Below are 11,582 nucleotides of genomic sequence, written 5' to 3'. Positions count from 1 at the left end.
TTTTTTAATTTTATTTTTAAATTTTTATTTATTTATTTATTTATTTGCTTTTTGGGTCACACCCGGCGATGCACAGGGCTTACTCCTGGCTCTGCGCTCAGGAGTCACTCCTGGTGGTGCTCAGGGGAACATTTGGGATGCTGGGAATCGAACCCGGGTTGGCCGTGTGCAAGGCAAACGCCTTACCCGCTGTGCTATCTCGCCAGCCTCAGTCCACATTTTTGTAAAACTTCAGTTTTAAAGAATAAAATTTTTTAGCTTTCTTAGAAGCTCAGTTACTACTCAGTAAGGAATTAAGGAATGTGGTATACTAGAAAAGGCCTTGGCTTGAAGGTGCGAGCTGCATTGGACTCTCAACTCTGTTCCCTTCTCGTTCTGTAGCACTGAACCAACCAGGTTCTGGCTTTGAATTTCATCACTGGTGTGATGGGAGAGGAGCAATATTTTGCTGAAAGGTAAAGCAAAATATTGCAAAATATTATTTTCCATCTTTGTTGTAAAGATGGAAAATAACAAATAGATCATCTGGTACATATTGGGAGCTATTAAATAGAACTTCCTTTGCACCGATCAATGTAAGACAGGAAGTTTCAGAAGCACGTCACAGCATCATGGCAGTGGGCTCAGGAAACTCTTTCAACCATGGAAACACAAATGTTTGGCATTTGGCTGCAGGCAAAGGTCAACACACTTTAGACTTTCCTTAAGGATAACTTCCTGAATACAGAAGAAGAAGAAGGAGGAGGAGGAGGAGGAGGAGGAGGAGGAGGAGGAGGAGGAGGAGGAGGAGGAGGAGGAGGAGGAGGAGGAGGAGGAGGAGGAGGAGGAGGAGGAGGAGGAGGAGGAGGAGGAGGAGGAGGAGGAGGAGGAGGAGGAGGAGGAGGAGGAGGAGGAGGAGGAGGAGGAAGAGGAGGAGGAGGAGAAGAAGAAGAAGGAGGAGAAGAAGAAGAAGAAGAAGAAGAAGAAGAAGAAGAAGAAGAAGAAGAAGAAGAAGAAGAAGAAGAAGAAGAAGAAGAAGAAGAAGAAGAAGAAGAAGACCAGCCCCACTAGTAAAAAGCCAGAGTTAAAAACTCTCTCTTGGCCACTAAATTCTGCTTCTTCAGCACTTTCCTCTTTAAGGTTTTGAGAGTCCTGCCAGAATTCAAGAAAACCTGGTTACAATGGAGTTCAAGTAAATCCTCTCCGGCTCTGCTGCCGTGTGTCAAGCCAAACAGACAAGAATTCAGTTAGATGGCAGCAGCTTCCATGGCCCTGGGCAAAAGTGTGTGGCCTCTGACCCCAGGCCCTACAACTGGTGGGCCAGTGAGTTCACCAGAGAGAACTGTCAATGAAGAGAGTTGCCCTGGGTATGGGCAGCTATTCAGAGAAACACTCAGACAGGGAGAGGGTCACCGACTAAGGTGATAGGTTTCTCTGTTAGCCCTTGATCTTCAGTAGGAAGTGGAAAGAAATTCAGAAATGGTCAACATTTATTCTGATCAGGGACGGTTCACGTTTATTCCTCCACCTACGCCAAATAACGTGAAGCTTCCCAAACATGACGTCCCAGCACACAGCTGTGTTCCAGAGAGTTCCAGAGCGTGATGAAATGCCAAATGGCCCATCACGCTCGATCCTTATGACGGCAAAGCAGGACCTGATTTGGGTGAACTGGGTGTTAGGCTTGGTCACACTTCACTGTGAGTCGCCACAGTCTTTGCAGCAAAAAAATATTCTTGTTTGGGAGCTAAGTGTATGGCTCAGCAAGAAAGCACAAACCTTGTCTGTGTGAGGCCCTAGACTTGATTCTTGGCACCGAAAAGAAAAATCTCATCTGTGGAGTGCACAATGATGAAAACGTTTGGAAAAGTAATGAGTATGACCCATTTTACAGTAAGAGGCTGAGGCTCACAGACTAGAAAGTGGACTCAAGGGCACCTTAAAAACAGCAGTGCCTAGGATCCGTTTCCAGGTGTGTTTGCCTTCAAAGTCCAAGTTGACATGATTAGGGAAATGCATAATCAGTAAGAATGGTAGCACTGTAGCACTGTCCTCCCGTTGTTCATTGATTTGCTCGAGCAGGCACCAGTAACGTCTCCATTGTGAGAGTTGTTGTTATTGTGTTTGGCATATCGAGTATGCCACAGGGAGCTTGCCAGGTTCTGCTGTGCGGGTGAGATACTCTCGGTAGCTTGCCAGGCTCTCCGAGAGGAACAGAGGAATCAAACCCGGGTTGGCTGCATGCAAGGTAAAACGCCCTACCCACTGTGTTATCATACCAGCCCTGATATTGCTTATAAAAAGAAGAGTGTGGAAAGAAACAGTGTTGGGGTTGTGGCGAGAAAGGAATCCTCATTCACCTTTGGTGGAAATGTCTTCTCAGTTGAGCTTCTGTGGAAAGCAAAATGGAGATGTATCTAAAAATAGGACGACAACTCCCATAAAACCCAGCAGTCCCACTTCTTGGAATCCATCCCCTATACACAAAAGCATTATTTTGAAAGGATATCCACACGCCTATGTTCATCACCACACGGAAACGTGGTTTCCAATAGCCAAGATATGTAAACAACCAGAATGCTCGGCATCAAATGAGTGAATCAAGAAGTTGTGCTATGCATACACTATGCAGTTCTAAGGAAGAACAAAAGCATGCAATACTGCAACAGAGATAGAACTAGAGAACATCATGTTAGCTTGAATAGTGGTGGGAAAATTCAAAATAATGGTGGTGACTTTTTACGAAAATGGCACCAAAGGCCAAGAAGGAAGTCCATGCCCCTCCCAAAGTTGAAGCCAAAGCCAAAGCTTTGAAGGCCAAGAAAGCAGTGCTGAAAGGCATCCACAGCCAGAAAAAAGAAAAAGATTCGCACATCACCCACCTTCAGAAGACCCAAAACGCTGCGGCTGAGAAGGCAACCCAAATCCCCTCGGAAGAGCGCCCCCAGGAGAAACAGGTTTGACCATTATGCCATCATCAAGTTGCCTCTGACTACTGAGTCAGCCAGGAAGAAAATAGAAGACAACAACACACTTGTGTTCATTGTGAATGTCAAGGCCAACAAGCACCAGATTAAACAGGCTGTGAAGAAGCTCGATGACATTGATGTAGCCAAGGTCAACACCCTGATGAGGCCTGATGGAGAGAAAAAGGCATACGTTCGGCTGGTTCCTGATTATGACGCCTTGAATGTTGCCAACAAAACTGGGATCATCTAAACAGTCCAGTTGGCTAATCCTAAATACAATATTTTTCCACCATAAAAAAAAAACAACGAAATAATGGTGGTGGAAAGATTTAATGATGGTGGGATTGGTGTTGAAATATTGAATGTAATCAGTGAATGTGAACAACCTTATGAAAATAAAATTCTTTAAAAAAAGAGCACATCATGCTAAGTGAAGTCAGAAAGAAAGAGATAGCTAGAGAATGATCTCACTCACATGTAAGGCTTAGATACACAGCAAGATACAAAGAGCCAAAGAAAACATAATGGAAGAACCGATCCACACAATTAAGCGTAGGAGGATGAGAGAGATGATCATTGGGGTTCTTGGTGAAGAGAGGTGGGCACATTGGTTATGGGTGTGGTGTTGGAGTTATGGGCATGGGAAAATGCCAACAGCAGTACTGTAAGTCACAGAACTTAATTCATTAATCATGGTCACGGTCCTCCTGTTGTTCATCGATTTGCTCGAGCGGGCCCAGTAACGTCTCCATTGGAGACTTTGTTGTTACTGTGCCTGGCATATCGAGTACGTCATGGGTAGCTTGCCAGGCTTTGCAATGCGGACAAGATACTCTCTCTCGGTAGCTTGCCAGGCTCTCCGAGAGGGGTGGAGGAATCGAACCCGGCTCGGCCATGTTGGCTGCGTGCAAGGCAAACGTTCTACCACTGTGCTATCGCTCCAGCTAATTCATTAATAAAATGTTTTTTTAAAAATGTCCCCCAACATTTTCCTTCGGGTAGAATATATAGCTTCCTTTTACGTTCCTTCAAAATAAGATAGTCCCATGTGTGGGGCCAGAGTGATAGTATAGTGGATAGGGCATTTGCCTTGCACGCGGCCAACCGGGTTCGATTCCCAGCATCCCATATGCTCCCAGGGCACCACCACGAATAATTCCTGAGTGCAAACCAGGAGTAATACCTGAGCATCACCTGGTGTGACCCCCCAAAAGAAAAATTAATAAATTATAAATAAATTTTAAAAAGATAGTCCATGTGAATTGCTATCAACAGATACTTTAACTTTTTTTTTTTTTTTTTTTTGCTTTTCTGGTCATACCTGGCGATGCACAGGGGTTACTCCTGGCTCTGCACTCAGAAATTACTCCTGGCAGTGCTCAGGGGACCACATGGGATGCTGGGAATCAAACCCAGGTTGGCTGCGTGCAAGGCAAATGCCCTGCCCGCTGTGCTATCACTCCAGCCCCTACTTTAGCTAACCTTGATAATCTCTAGTTTCTGTTATGAATCTATAAGTCCTTCAAAACATAATATTTAAACAATTTTAAAGTTTAAAAGACTAAGAGAAGGGGCTGGAGCGATAGCACAGCGGGTAGGGCATTTGCCTTGCACGCAGCCAACCTGGGTTTGATTCCCAGCATCCCATGTGGTCCCCTAAGCACCGCCAGGAGTAATTCCTGAGTGCAGAGCCAGGAGTAACCCCTGTGCATTGCCGGGGTTAACACCCCCCCCAAAAAAAGCAAAAATAAATAAATAATAAATAAAAAATAAATAAAAGACTAAGAGAGATTAAGATGGCATTTATTCAGTAAGTGAAAACAATGTCACTATTTGATTAGACATTTTAAGCCTATTGATTAAACTGACATGTTATACAGTTAAGGGTATTTACCCTACAAAATTCATCTTATATAAAATAAGAATAATGGCATGCCTTTGTTAACATTTTACCTTAGAATATTATGCACACAGATACAAATAAAAAATTCAATTTGGGGAGGCAAAAAGTACTTATAATGCATATAAGATGGGAAAATTATAAAAAATACAAAAACTCCTGCCGTTTAGAAATTCAATACATTTGATGTCAAATTTATAAAAAATAATTTAATGTGTATTTTATTATATTGTACTCAAGGTTGCTTACAAATGCTGTTTTTCCTCCCCCCTCCTGTGACAGCAGCATAAAATCTGCCTGTAAAGAGAATTCTCACCCAAAGCTTTTTATCATATTTTCTAGAGGCAAAAAAGGACATTCAGGGTCATTGTACTGTAACCAAAGTAATGCACTTGGCAGTTTCCAAGTTTCAGTTTTCAAGTTATGGCGAGTTGATACTGTTTTAGGGCTGTTTTATATTCAGATGATTATATGGTAGTTTATTTAAAAGGTAAAAGAAGTGCCAACGTAAGTCTGCAAATATTTACTTCATCATTTAGTCTATTAGTTCAATTTAGGCAACTTGTTGCAGCATGATTAACCAACTTGAGTTTCTCTTAACTACACTTAAAAAGAACACTGTCAAAATAATAATAAAAAACGAGTATTACATTTTATTTTTTCTGCGGCTTGCAGTTTAGTACTCCATTAGTTTTGCAACATAGTTTCAGAGAAAGGGCATAAAAAAAATAAAAAAAACCTATGCAGTTACCAGAACAAGAGAGAGAGGAAGATGAAAAAAAGTAGAAATAGAAAAAGGGAAGGAAGAAAAAAACAAAAAAGCAAAGAAAGAGAAATTCAGGGACAAAGTGGATTAGGGTCTTATATTCCTCATCTGTTTTCTCATAAATTAGCCTATATCATGATCACAATCATCCTGTTGTTTGTCGATTGCCTCGAGCAGGCCCCAGTAACATCTCCTTCGCCCTAGCCCTGAGATTTTTAAAAAGTGTCATATTCAAGGCCCTTTCAGGGTTAGGAGAATGAGACCCATCATTATTACTGGTATTTGGCATATTGGGTATGCCACAGGGAGTTTGCCAGACTCTGCCGTGTGGGCAGGTTACATATGGTAGCCTATATATGTATAAATATTATATATGTATAGTGCATATATATATATATGTTCCTCTACATATTAGCATGTGGGAGAGAGACAGATATAACACAGAGTTAACACAGGGGTTAGTGCACTTGCTCTGCATCTCACTAACCTTGGTTGGAATCTCTGGCTCCACAAATGGTCCCCTGAGCAGTACCGGGTCACTTTTGAGCAAAGAGCCAGGAATAGACCTTGAGCACAGCTGAATGCATGTGGCTCAAATAATTCCTTCCCAAATATTGAAAAGTATTTGTTTGTGAGTAATAAGACTTGAGTCAAATACATTAACATCTTAGCTAAGTTCCGGGGCTAAAAAAAAAGTGTTTTTGCAAAAGAAAAGAAACTGGAAATGATCACAATGCCAGCTCTGCCTCACAATTAGGAAACAAAACAACATAAGATGTGAAAGTGCTCTGGAAAAAAATGAAGAAAGGTCTTAATAGATTCTATTAATAAAGGTGCAGGCCCATTTATTGTCTTCTTTCGAAAAGCATGTTTGAGGGATTGAAGTGAATTCTAAAAGGGACTCAGGCCTAACAGTGCAGAGAGTAAGACGAACGTTCGTTATCTTGTGAGAAAGCTTGCAGAGTGTTTCAGTATTCGAGTTGAGTGTCTGAGGGAACAGGAAGAGTAGAAATAGTGCTTAGTGATTAGTGCTCGGGGTCAAATCGTGCTTTGAGATTAGTGCTGGTGTCAAATAGAACATCTCTAGTTTTGTGTATCCAAGATATATCTCATATCTTAAAAAGAAAATAAGGAGATGGTTGATTCTGCCAGAAAGGAAAGAGTCACTGAGGCTAATTTTTTTTGTTTGTTTTTTGGGTCACACCTGGCGATGCACAGGGGTTACTCCTGGCTCTGCACTCAGGAGTTACTCCTGGTGGTGCTCAGGGGACCATATGGGATGCTGGGAATTGAACCTGGGTTGACCGCATGCAAGGCAAATGCCCTCCCCGCTGTGCTATCTCTCCAGCCCCCACTGAGGCTAATTAACATCACTCAAGACAAGTATCAAATAATTGTGGAGGGTACCGTCCACTCATTGAGAAAATAATGTTTGTCATATGTTCAATTTTCACATAGCCTCTCATTAAGTTGCTTCACCAATCACATGAGGTGGTCAACAATTACTCCATTTAACAGCCAAAGAAAGCAATTTTTAGAGGGTTTAAAAATATATGTATCTATATGCACACACACATACACAATTTAAGTTACATATCACTAAATGGCAGAGTCCAAAATCAAATCCAGGTCTTCATCACGTTATGTCTCCACTTCCTGCTCTTCAGTGAACCTTTTGTCATCTGCTCTCCCAAATGCTTCACCGGCACAATTGCAGTGGGCAGTTGAGTACTTGTGCAAAGTCATCTCTTAGCTCTGAGGACACAGGAGCCTGTGTCCTTTCTTTCTCCACCCCATTTGCGTTTCCTGCATGTATTCCTGCAGTGGTTACATCATCCTGGCGGGCAACTCTCCTTCTGGTTCAAGTTCATCTCCTGCTTCTCAGCAAGGCTTTCCTAGTTCCAGTGATCAGGGATACTTTGGTTCATGGAACTGCTGGGAAGTGTTGGGGTTCAACATAGAGAAAGGGGGCAGAACAAAGCAGTAGATGAAGGGCTGGGGGTGGTAAGAATGATCTGATGAGTATTTAAAAATGCCAACTAGGGGCTGGAGCAATAGCACAGCGGGTAGGGTGTTTGCCTTGCATGCAGCCAACCCGGGTTCGATTCCCAGCATCCCATATGGTCCCCTGAGCACCACCAGGAGTAATTCCTGAGTGCATGAGCTAGAAATAACCCCTGTGCATTGCCAGATGTGACCCAAAAAGCAAAGAAAATAAAAAATAAATAAAAACGCCAACTAGGTGTCAGGCGTCATACTGAGCACTGGGACAAAACATCTGATAATATTCTCAGAACTCTTCAAGCAACAGCACTTTATTTAAATTGTTAAAGAGACAGAGGAATCAATATATAATTTAAAATAATGCTTTATGACAATAAAGAATGCTATGACACAGAGGAAGAGGAAGAGGAGGTAGGTAAAGGTGAAAAGGCATTGAGAAAATGGAGTTTGGAATAATGCCTATAAATGTGAGTTATACGTACACGATTAAGAATACTGAAACACTTGTATGTTGATGATTCTAAAATGATGTATCTGATAATACCTTAAGAAACTTATAGGTAATAGTAGCCAATATATTTATTTTTATTTCTTAAGGGCTGGAGCGATAGCACAGCGATAGGGCTTTTGCCTTGCGCGAAGCCAGCGTGGCTGAGCCGGGTTCGATTCCTCCGCCCCTCTCGGAGAGCCCGGCAAGCTACCGAGAGTATCTCGCCCGCACGGCAGAGCCTGGCAAGCTCCCCATGACGTATTCAATATGCTAAACACAGTAACAACAAGTCTCAAAAAAATGGAGACGTTACTGGGCCCACTCGAGAAAATCGATGAACAACAGGAGGACAATGTTTGTATTCTTAAGCATAAGTTTCCTAATGTAAAATAACTTAAATTTCCTATAGTGTTTTCAAAGTAAATTGCAAAGGTAAGTGAATATTTCTACATATGCTGTTGTAAATTTTAAGGAAATATTATATTATTATTTTCAGTGGTAGGGCGTTTGCCTTGCATGCAGCCAGCCCAGCTGAACAGAGTTCGATTCCTCCACCCCTCTTGGAGAGCCCAGCAAGTTACCGAGAGTATCTTGCTTACATGGCAAAGCCTGGCAAGCTACCCCTGACGTATTCAATATGCCAAATACAGTAACAATTGTGACAATGAAGACGTTGAATTATTGTATGCCTAAAACACAACCAATAACTTTTTAAATTATGGTTTTTTAATTTAAAAAGTTTTTTAAAAATTCCATTGAAGCTCAGTAGTAAAGTGCTGACCTTGTAGGTATGTGACCAGGAAACGGATCTTGACCGCTGCCCACCAAGCTAAGTATGCGCCCCACAGACAAGAGTGTTCAGTCTCCAATTGATGTTGGTGGGACCCACGGGTGACTTATGTGAAGCGGGGAGGAGAAAGACGGTCACTTTCTCCCCACCCGCCTCTGCCACCCGGGACCCAGGGTTACTGGGTTCTTGTCTCGCCTCGCAGAAAGGAATTTCAGGAGTAGACAAGCAGTGAAGTAAATAGATTTTATTTGGAGGATTTTTTAAGGCATGGAGTGGGGAGGGGGGAGAAAGAGAGAGAGAGAGAGAGAGAGAGAGAGAGAGAGAGAGAGTTGGTTAGACACGAAGCATGAAAGTCCACATCTCAAGAAGGGAGATGCGGGCAACACATGTGCTCCGGAGCCCTTCCTTTGTTCCAGGTGGCCTTTATAGGGTTTCTCCAACCTGCCCCCACGTGGGGCTTCTTCCCAGGTTTAAGTCCGTTGCTAAGGAGGTTGCCAGGGAGGATGGGAGTGGTGATGGTCTTCTTTGAAATTCCTTTCCTGGCCTTTTGTTCCAGCAGGAGCTTCTTGGGGTCTGTTGCTGGAGCCAGGTGAGGGTCTGATCAGGCCTTAGTTCCTGTTTCCCTATTTTCTGCAGGGCTGGCTTTTGTCATTGCCCTGGGAGGGGGCCTTCCCTGTCTACCTGCCTACATCACAATGGTCTGTAACCAGTTTCCACAGTGGATATTAGTACCGCAGCAGCAATGACAAAAAAGCAAAGGAGGAGGAAAATATGGTTCTCTAAGCTCGTGGGAAATGATATGGATCAAAATCTGTTGCATTCCATCTTTACCTCTGTGCAAAGTTCTGTGTAAAATTGTAAAAGAGCATTTCAAATGTACAAGCACTATTTGTAAGGAATTTCACAGTTCAAGATATTAAAAAGTACAGCCAATTCATATTTGTTAAAAATCAATCAGGCTGGTTTTTTAATGGTATTACCATTAAATATAAATACTATTTAGTCAGTTTTGATACTTTTTTATAATGATATGTAAATTTAAGATTTTTAAATAATATGTTGTACTCAATATGCCAAACACAGTAACAACAAGTCTCAAAATGGAGACGTTAACTGGGCCCGCTCGAGCAAATCGATGATCAACGGGAGGTCATTGTACAGTGTATGTTATGATATATAAACTTAAGATTTCCAGAATCATGTCCATATTAAAGGTGAGTAATAAAATCTCTTATTTAAATTTGCAGCATATCATTAATAACATTTTAGAGCAGGCAATTTATGGTATCATGAACATATTAGTGCCAACACTTGAGGCTGCCACTAATATATTTCCTTCTCATATAAAATGAACTACCATGAAATTAAGCATCCAGCTTACCTTGGTTCTTCGCACTGGGTGATGGATGTCAGTGCTGCTCCACATCCTTCACTTTTCCACGTGACCAATGGGTATTTATGAGTTCTAGAGAGGTGCTTATACTACTTGGTACCTGGGGCCTCTCACATCATCACCCACCTGCAACCCCTCTTGTTCTCCCCCTGTTTTGCTTCTGGCCTCGCCTACTTCCTTTCTGTGGCCAGAAGGAGGTAACGGGGACTTCCTGTCACCGCCCAGCTAGGCCCTGCTTGTCGTGCTCTGTACTACTGTTTAGTCGTGGGAGTCTCCGTGAGGAAGGGCCAGAAGGGCCTGTTAGCCATGCAAATCTACGCTTGGTCTGGAAGGAGGTCTCTGCTTAAGGCTAAACACTTTCCAAGTCTCTCAAGGAGCTTCTGCCTCATCTCTTCATTGGAGAGCTCTCTGCGCTAAGCTAAATGCTTTCCAAGTCTCCTAGGGAACGTTCTGCCTCACCTTTCATCATATAGCCCTCTGCCCAAGGCTGAACGCTTTCCAAGTCTCCTCAGGAAGTTTCTGCCTGACTTCTCAACTTTATGGTCTGTCAGGGTATCTCAAGCCTCCATTTAGTTGACTTTCCCGCTAGACACTAGTCTCCACTTAAGATCTTGGGCAGATTTGCCAATTCATCCTTCTTTAAGGATAGAAACCCTCAACTGCTCTCCGTTTGGCCAGAAAAGCCATATGAAAGAGATTGGAAGCAGGGACATTAGTAATGACAACGGCAACATTGATAGATGTTTCCTGGTGAGGCTCACGTCCATATGCCAGAGATCAAACCCAGGTTGTCCACAAGCAAGACAAATGCCCTACCTCCTTTAGATCATTGCATACCCCATACCGACTGTAAGTATGGGGTGTGCCATGATCTAAAGGAAGTCTGCGTGAGAGCAAGCAGGGCCCATATGTTCTATTTCCCTATCAGTCCACTCTGCATATCTCTCTTCACAAAGTTTTTCATGGTCTTTAATCTGACAGTATAGCAGGTAGTGTCTTGCATGTGGACAACCTGGGTTTGATCTCTGGCATCCCATATGGACATGAGCCTCACCAGGAGAGATCTCTGAGCTCAGAGCTAGGAATAAATCTGGAGCACTGCTGCAGAAGGCAAAAGAAAGAAGAGGAAGGAAGGAAGGAAGGAAGGAAGGAAGGAAGGAAGGAAAGGAGGGAGGGAGGGAGGGAAGGAGGGAAGGGAGGGAAGGAAAGGAGGAAGGGAGGGAGGAAGGGAGGGAGGAAGGAAGGAAGGGAGAAAGGAAGGAAGGAAGGAAGGAAGGGAGGGAGGGAGGGA

The 11,582-nt window shown here is 43.0% G+C and overlaps 1 pseudogene; it reads left to right on the top strand.

The window, feature by feature from the left end:
* The first annotated feature begins 2,726 nt into the window (after positions 1-2,726).
* LOC130018227 (60S ribosomal protein L23a-like) lies at positions 2,727-3,198 on the top strand (annotated as a pseudogene).
* The last annotated feature ends 8,384 nt before the right edge of the window (positions 3,199-11,582 follow it).

This window comes from Sorex fumeus, unplaced genomic scaffold, assembly GCF_029834395.1.
Source record: "Sorex fumeus unplaced genomic scaffold, SorFum_2.1 ptg000241l, whole genome shotgun sequence".
NCBI lineage: Eukaryota > Metazoa > Chordata > Mammalia > Eulipotyphla > Soricidae > Sorex > Sorex fumeus.
Note: the sequence above shows the minus strand (reverse complement) of the source record. Positions and strands in the feature narration are given on the sequence as shown.